The following is an 8,518-nucleotide window of genomic DNA, read 5'->3' on the forward strand; positions in this document are numbered from 1 at the left end:
ATAGAAAATATCACTCTAAGGCTTAACAGAACTGTATCGATAAATCCAACAGATTGCTATTGTTGAATTTGACCTAACTTATGCAGAAAAGAAGTCATAAAACGTTCTAGTCTGTAAGCCAGAATCCAGCCTTCCTGATTGGTCAGTGCTAACAGGCTCAGCAAGGCCGCCTTGATCAGGTGATAAGTGGCTATCCAGGGGAGAGGCTGTCTGCTGGAGAGAGCTCTGCAGCTACACAGGAATTCCCTGGCAGCAGAGAGAGGTCATAAAGCATGAGCCTTCAAAGGGGGATAGGACAGGCAGGGAATGCCAGTCCTACCTACCCCCAGTCTCCTATGCCCCAGCCAGCTAGCATGCTTAAGGAAGGAAATTGCAGGTGTTAGGGGGAGGATAGCTATGTTACTGAGCCACACTGAGAGTTGGTTTAGTTAGCTCCTACTGCTCTGCTGAGATGATGGAGTGTGGAGGAATAGTGCTCTCTGGGACAAGAAGATGCCACGCTTTCGAGGAAGTGGTCATGTGCCTGGGAGGCACACTGCATCCCATTGGTTAGGTGCCCAGAAGCTTAGATTAAATATGTGAGAGGTGCATAGCCTCTCAGTTCTGTTGCCTGAAACTACAAGAAGAAGGAGGATTTTCCTGCTGATATGCACCCAAGGGCCCTCCCGGTGAAGCCTTCACCTGCTGCACAATCTGGGACTACAGCTCTAAGGACTTTGCCTTGCTTCAAGAAAGAGTAAGGAGTGGACTACCTGAAGCTACAGGTTAACAGAGCTTAACTGATCCTTCTCTAGCCAGAGTCCCCCTACTAGAGTGCATCCAGTGAAGTTGTAAGGGGTTGACCAAGTGCATTGTGGGACATGAAGTCCAGATCTGCCAAGGTCCATGTAGGAGATTACAGACCCTGGGATTTGCTTTTTGGACACTAGGAACACACCAGTAGATCTTCTGGAATGACCTCCAGACGTTTGGTACAGTTTTGGAAAATTTGGGGAAAAAGTTCCAGAAGGTGACCGACCCAGCTGCAAGAGCCAAGCTGGCCACCTTGAACCATCACCTGGCCCAGATTTCAGGTTTGTCTTACTGAAGAGCTCCAGAGGTCCGACTTCCAGAGTTTGAGTGGGAGCTCTCTGAAAGTCAAGCCGGTGAACCTTCAACAAATCCGGACTGGTGGAGAGCAGCAAGGGCCCTCAATGCAAAAAGCTTCAGAAAAGTTTCTAAGTGCAAAGGTACAATTTTGACCGAGGCCTCCTGCGTGGGGCATCTAAGCAGGGCTCCATTGAAGTTGGCATCAAACCTTAATTTTGTCTTGGTCAATAGGGATCAGATGTCCAGAAGTGGAGCTATTGGTTTCTAAGCACTAGAACATGTTTATTCCTTAAAAATGTATATCTCTGTTTCCCTACATTGTTTTTTTGGTCAATTTGGTCTCATTTTAAAGATTAAAATAGTTCCTATTTTTATAAATTGGTGTGAGATTGTTATTGGGTGTTGTATCTTACTTATGTACTGTATTGGTGATTTACTTGCGTTGCATTCCTGTCTCCTAAGTTAAGCCTTATTGATCTGTGTCAGCTACCAAGGGTTGAGCAAGGGACTAATTTATATGGACTCTATATAGGACCCAGTACCATGTCAGTGGCCTTGTTTCTGGTGTTAGGTGCCTACCTATCGCTACCAATAAACCACAGTCCAACAGCATCCCAAGTACTTTTTGCTCAACTAGTCATGCAAATAATTCAAACTCTGTCCATTCCTCATTTAGACTAGAACCGTATCTGAAAAACTTGATGCTGACCTTACTGAATCCCAGGCCGCCATGCTATTGAGCTTGACAAAAAATCATATTATCACTATTCTGAGTTATATATATATATATATATATATATATATATATATATATATATATATATATATATATATATATATATATTACCTACTGGCGGTCGCCAGTAGGTAGTTATAGTTAGGACCCTGTTTCCATAGGAAATCCGCAACATTCTATTTGGAATAACTTTGGCGCCGGTCGACGAATCCTCGCGAAATTTTCAAAATAGGTGGGGCGCTACGCTCCGCTCCTACCCTGAAAGTCTCGGAGGGATTCGTCAAGCAGGGGCCGAGAAAAAAGGGGGGTCCCAAAACGCGTTTTCCCCATGCATTTTTCCATAGGACCTTTAGACACAGCTACAGCCCGAACGGCTGAACAGAATTACTTGAAATTTGGCAGAGAGGTAGCCATAAGGTCAAGGAAGTGCCTTTTGCAGGTCTGGTGTAAATCTGTTCAGTATTTCCTGAGAAAATAGCATTTAAAAGCATATATATATGTGGGCGGAGCCTAACCACACATCTCATCCTGAGATCTGATTGGCTGTCAGCACTTCATCCAAGAAGTGTTGGCAGCCATCTTGGGACCAATATACATGATAGCACCTCATTAAAAAGCATTGCAGTTAATAGAAGGTTTTAAGACTTTAGTTACATTATAAATCATTTGTTGATGGTACCATACTCATTTTAGGAATTGTGGTATGTTCTAAGGTGATTTCACCATGTGAAAAAGCATTCTGCTGGGATATCATGATTGAGAGAAAAATATTTTCTCATGCTTTTACCACAGAGGTTTGGAAGGTGATCTATAGGCTAAACTGAGAGCTTATTTTCTGTAAATTCACATTATCTTTCTCAGTCATGTGAGAATGAAGTCTGACATTCTCAGTAAAACATGTACATCCAACAAGGGCAGAGACTGTCAGTTGATTCCTTTGTGTTCTACTGCAGCTTCCCAGAGTGTTCCAAAGAACTACTAGAGCGCTAACAGTCCTACTTATGATAAACGTATGGCACACCTGAAGCCATCTTGCTTGGATTAAAGTGGTAACTCTTAAAACATTTAATTTAAAAAGGAACAAAATGAGGGGGTTCATTTTTCCATAAAAAGTATGATTAGTGCTGCAGAAAGAAAAATTAGGGCACATTTTGAGTGACTTCTCAAATCCTCTTCTATTTCATTAAAAAATTCTGACATGCAGACTGAAACATGCACTTTCAATACCAGCAGCAGTTTTCCCTGGTGAGCAGTAGCTTTACTACAGTGATCTAATGAGCAAAAAGAGTGCTAACATTCTGAATTTATGGCAAATGTGTGACACATCTGAATGCCTTCTTGATGGAATCAAAGTAAAAAACTGAAAGTATTTCCTACTGAGGAGACTGCAGTAAATGAGGAAATTAGGAAACTTCATAACAAATAAGTCTCCCAAGATGGCCACCAGAGACAAAAGAGCCCAAATGTAGCCCAAATATCACCCAGATGTAGCCCAAGTATAGCCCAATGACAGAATGTCCCAGAATGTTCTTAAAAACAACTAGAGCGCTTACTGTCTTCATTATGACAAAAGTATGGCACACCTGAAGCCATCTTGATTGGAATAAACTGGTAACACTTAAAACATTTAATTTAAAAAGGAACACAATGAGGAGGTTCATTTTGCCATAGAAATTATGATTAATGCTGAAGAAAGAAAATGAGGGCACATTTTGAGTGACTTCTCAAATCCTCTTCTATTTCATTAAAAAATTCTGACATGCAGACTGAAACATGCACTTTTAATACCAGGAGCAGACTTCCATGGTGCAGTAGTTTTACTACAGTGATCTAATGAGCAACTAGAGTGCTAACATTCAGAATTTATGGCAAATGTGTGACATATCTGAATACCTTCATGATGGAATCAAAGTAAAAAACTGAAAGCCTTTCCTACTGAGGAGACTGCAGTACATGAGGAAATTAGGAAACTTCATAACAAATAAATCTCCCAAGATGGCCACCGGAGACAAAAGAGCCCAAATGTAGCCCAAAATCACCCAGATGTAGCCCAAATATAGCCCAATGACAGAAGTGTGCAAAACACTTATTATTTTGTGTTTTTGCAGTGTTATATAGTGCAGACTTGTCAGGTATTGGAGTGCTTTACATGAGCATTGGTTACATCACACAAGAACAAATTCATTTTGGTTGTAGACATGGGGAGACTAAGTGATTTGACCAGAATCACAGAATGTCGAGCTGAAGCAGAAACTGCAACCTGGTTCCCCAGTTGCAAAGTCTGCAGTTCTGGAAGTAACACCACATCCTCTCCCCTAAGTGCAACATTTAATCAAGTGGTCAACTGGATAAAAAAACATAAAGATAACAAATAATTTAAAAGTGCTTTGTCGCTATTTGAAAACTCAGAAAATATGTCCTTATTTTAGTCTTTTAGAGCACTAACCATAATTTTGATGCCAATAAGACCCTCTCATATATGTAATTTCTAAAGGAAATGCTCTAGGTATTACAGTTTTGATTACATCAAGATGATGTCAGGCGTTCCACACTTTTGTAATAAATATAGAATGTTAGCAATCTAGTTGTTCATTAGGATACTGTTGAGAGGCAGAGGCCAGGGGCACGGACTCTGAAAATTGAAGGCAGGTAGGAGGGTGCAAAGGCAACAATTTAACCACACTGAGCAGGCAGGAAGGGCCGTGGAAGCACAACAGACTATGGAGGGCAGTGGAAAGGGGGTCAGGGGCAACAAACCAACAATATAGGACTTGCAAGAGAGGCTGTTGGAGGGAAGATCTATTACGGGTCAAGGAAGCTAGGGGCGGTCCCCAGATCCCCGGGAGCCACCACAGAACTGAGCAGGAGAGTGAGTCAGGGACAAAAGGGGCACCTTAATTTGAGCCGGGGTGCCTAGAAACGCTTGCTCCAAAAATGAAGAAAACAGACATATGAGACATGGAATTGGAGGCAGAATACAATCGCAGTTTAATGAGAAGATGCAACTTCAAAGAAACCGCAGAATAGAGACATAAAGTACAAAATACAGAATCCAGATAATCATACAGCTGTCATAATATTCTCTGTATCTCAATTAATGTACTGACAGAGAGAGAGAGAAAACACATCTATAAATGCATCATGAGAAACAAGTTACACCAAGGAAAATGTTACCTAGGAACACTCACGTTTACTCTTAGAGCAAGCATTCCTGCAATTACAATACAAAATCTTTTAAGTACAAAAGTAAAGAGAACAATGGTTAAACATAACATGACATTTCATATAGGTAAAATAGAATAAGATACTTCAAGCAAAGCAGAGCAAGACATTTTAAGCAAAGGAAGACAAGAGCTCCCAGCTCTTGGGGAAAAACTGCACAGCCTGTTAACCTACATACAGACGGCGAGGTAGTCCGTCGATATCTGTGGGTGCTCCCTTTTTATATCATTTTGTGGGCTCCTTTGCACGCTACATCTACCTACGTATGCTACCCAAAAGCTTCGTCTGCAGATTTTACCAGACATTTCGTCATTTACCCACTTAATGCTGACAATGGACTGGGTGAAAAGGTCAGTCTCTCAGGCCAATCGCTTATCGTAAGTTCCATAGAGCAAGCAGAAAATAATGGGTATTGTACGGGAATTCAATATATTCATGTATAAAATCTCCTCAGTTCTCCTAACTTGACGCTCTGCGGTTGCCACTTCCTTAAAAGCGGGAAACCTGCCCAGGAAGCAAGTACCAGTCCAGGATGCAGCCTACTGTATGTCGACAGCTTCAGGGGGATGTTGAACTTTGATACCGAGCACGGAGCACTCGGGTAGGGTGGGGGCTACTAGTTTGGATCAGAAGGCCTCGCAGACCTGCCTTCAGACTGCTATACACTAAAATTGCAGAGCTATGGTCAATTTAACAAAGAGGCCTACATATTGAACAGAAGGGCCTACACAGGGGTTTTATGCTGGCTGAGTGGTAAGGATGTCTCAGGATAATTATATAGCAACACAGGACCCGCTGGTCAATTTAATACGGCCTACAAATGCAGCTGGCAGGGCAAGGACAAGGGTCTCATACTTCAGGTGTGGACAGAACGGGCCAGGGGCCCCCTGTGATACAAAATCTACCCTCCTTCAAGGCTGTGGCAATGTAATAGACCATTGTGGGCAGAAGGAAGAGGCAATGGTAGTACAACCATACATGCCAACAGACCCGATTCAGCCAGGAAACGACCAATGTTTTTAAGCTCAAATGGGCTTTATTTGATCTGTCTCCTGTCTACAATATCCTCTTTTTCAATGTAACTCAAAGGGGAAAATCAATACCCCAGTTTTTTTCAAAATCTCCCTCTTACCAAGTTCAAAATGTTCGCAAGTATGGTACATTGGATCATGGAAGGAAATGGGATAGGGACATGGACTTGGATAACAGAGGACAGGAGGGACATGGAGAGGTGCACCAAACTGACCCTGCAGGGCAGGCATCAGGGTTTGCAGCAGCACAATACACCACACAGGGCATGCAGGACAGGAGTGCAGCACAACAATCCATAGAAAGCAAGAGGGAGGGGACAGGACCATGCACATGGACAACAGAGAACAGAGGGGCAAGAGGCAATGGTAGCTAGCTGACCATAATGGACAGACAGGAGAGAAAGCTGCAGCATAACAGACCATAAAGGGCAGGAGGGACGGATCAGGGGCATTACAATGGAACAGACAAGCCAGGAGGGAGGGAGTAGGGCTGGGGGCAAGGGGGCAGGGCAGGAGCAGCAAGATAGCCATGGAGGTCAGGCAGGATGGGCACTAGAAACAAGACACACCATGAAGAGCAACAGTGAGACTGTGATGGCATACACACAGACCATGGAGGGAAGGAGGGAGGGGGTCAGGGGCAGCTAACTGACCACACAGGGAAGGTGGGAGGGGCCATGGCAGCACAGAAGACCATGCATGGCAAGTGGGAGGGTTAGTGGCAGCACAATGGCTATGATGGGCAAGAAGGAGGGTGGAGGGGCATGCACAAAGGACGATGGAGGATAGAAGGGAGGGTCAGGACCTGTGCACAGACAAGAAAGTTCAGGGGAAGGGACCTCACAACAGACCACACGGGGCAGGCAGGAGGAGCAGTTGCAGCACAACAGACCAGGGAGGGCAGAAGGGTGTGGCAGTACAATGGACCATGTAGGACAGGAGGAAGAGGATAGGGGCATGGCATGTGGACAGGCAGGGTGGAGGTGGCAGGGACAGGTTACAGTCATCTGACAATGCTAGGCAGGAGGGAGGGGAGTGGCAGCTCAACAGAACACTCAGAGTAGATAGGAGTGGCAGGTCCATGGGACATGGTGGGCAAAAAGGGTGGAGCAGGGGCATGCACAAAGACATCGGAAGGCAGGGGGAAGGAGAATAGGGGCAGCAAGCTAAGCACAGAGTTTAAGCAGGAGGTCAATGATGGGGCATAGAATTGGGCAATGGAGGGCAGGAGGAGTGGACTGGTACATCATACTAAATTGAGGGCAGTGGCAGCACATCAGACCATGCATGGCAGGAGGGAGGAGGCTAGTCCATGGATTCACACAACAGAGGATAGGGAGGAAGGGGATGGGACAGCAAGCTAAATGTTCAGAGAAGGCGGGTATTAGGAACTTTATTGTTTTTAAAACATTGTGTCTGTGCGAACTACTTAAAATATGAACAAGTATGCAGCATAATCTCACTTTTATTCAGGAAGAAGAGGACGTTTGTGACTGTGACTCCGGGCTCACTTGGCAGAAACACCCCCTGACCCTCCACCCCCTATCGCAAAAGGTAATGCCCGTGAAAAGGGTAGGTGAACACAGTGTTATATAGAACATAGTCCTGAGAGCACGATTGAAAATGAAAACTAGATATAGTGTATGGTATAAACTATGCACCAAAAAGTGTGATATAAGATGAACCGGGCGTGAAATATAATATGCAATACATTGTGCGCAATGACAGATTCATTGGAGAGCGCGAGATAGCACAGGCACTAGCGCATGCTATGCGATATGCGCCTTGGAGTGTAATATGCACAGGGCAGTGTTGTGTAACCTAACTAGTCTCTAAAGTTGTAATATAAAATATGTGCTGGGGAGTGTAACGTTGCATATGCACTGTGACAAAGATATGGATCCCAGATTGTAATATGTATGGCATAGCACTGTGCGTTATAACATAGGCATCGAGAAAGGCACGTTAGATGGGGCAATATAACCCGTGCGAAGACAAGTGTGGCATGACATATTCACGGGGTGGTGTTACAGTGCACATGGGCTAGAGAGTGTCATAGCATATGCACAAGCTAGTGGAATACAACACAGAGGTGTGTGGCACTCGGCAGGCAATGGTGGGTGTAACACAGCATTGGGCTCTGTCAGGAGCACGCTGTGACTCTCAAGTGATGTTCGTCCCCTTTCCAGAGAGTAAAATAAAAAGTATTACACATCCGGCAGTGGATGTGTGTTTTATTAACCGTGAGGGGGGTTTCTTGCATAGTTTTGGTCGAATTTTTGTCGAATCCCCTTTGAATGGCTTGGTGTGCATGTGTATTAAATGTGCCCGTCAATAGCTACCCATGTTTGTATAAATAAACGACAAGGGTGTCTACCAGGATTAGGCACGGTAGGGCATCAGACATGTCAGAGCTTCACTAGTGGTGTAAATACATTCC

Source organism: Triturus cristatus, chromosome 9 (genome assembly GCF_964204655.1).
Source record: "Triturus cristatus chromosome 9, aTriCri1.1, whole genome shotgun sequence".
Taxonomy (NCBI): Eukaryota; Metazoa; Chordata; class Amphibia; order Caudata; family Salamandridae; genus Triturus; species Triturus cristatus.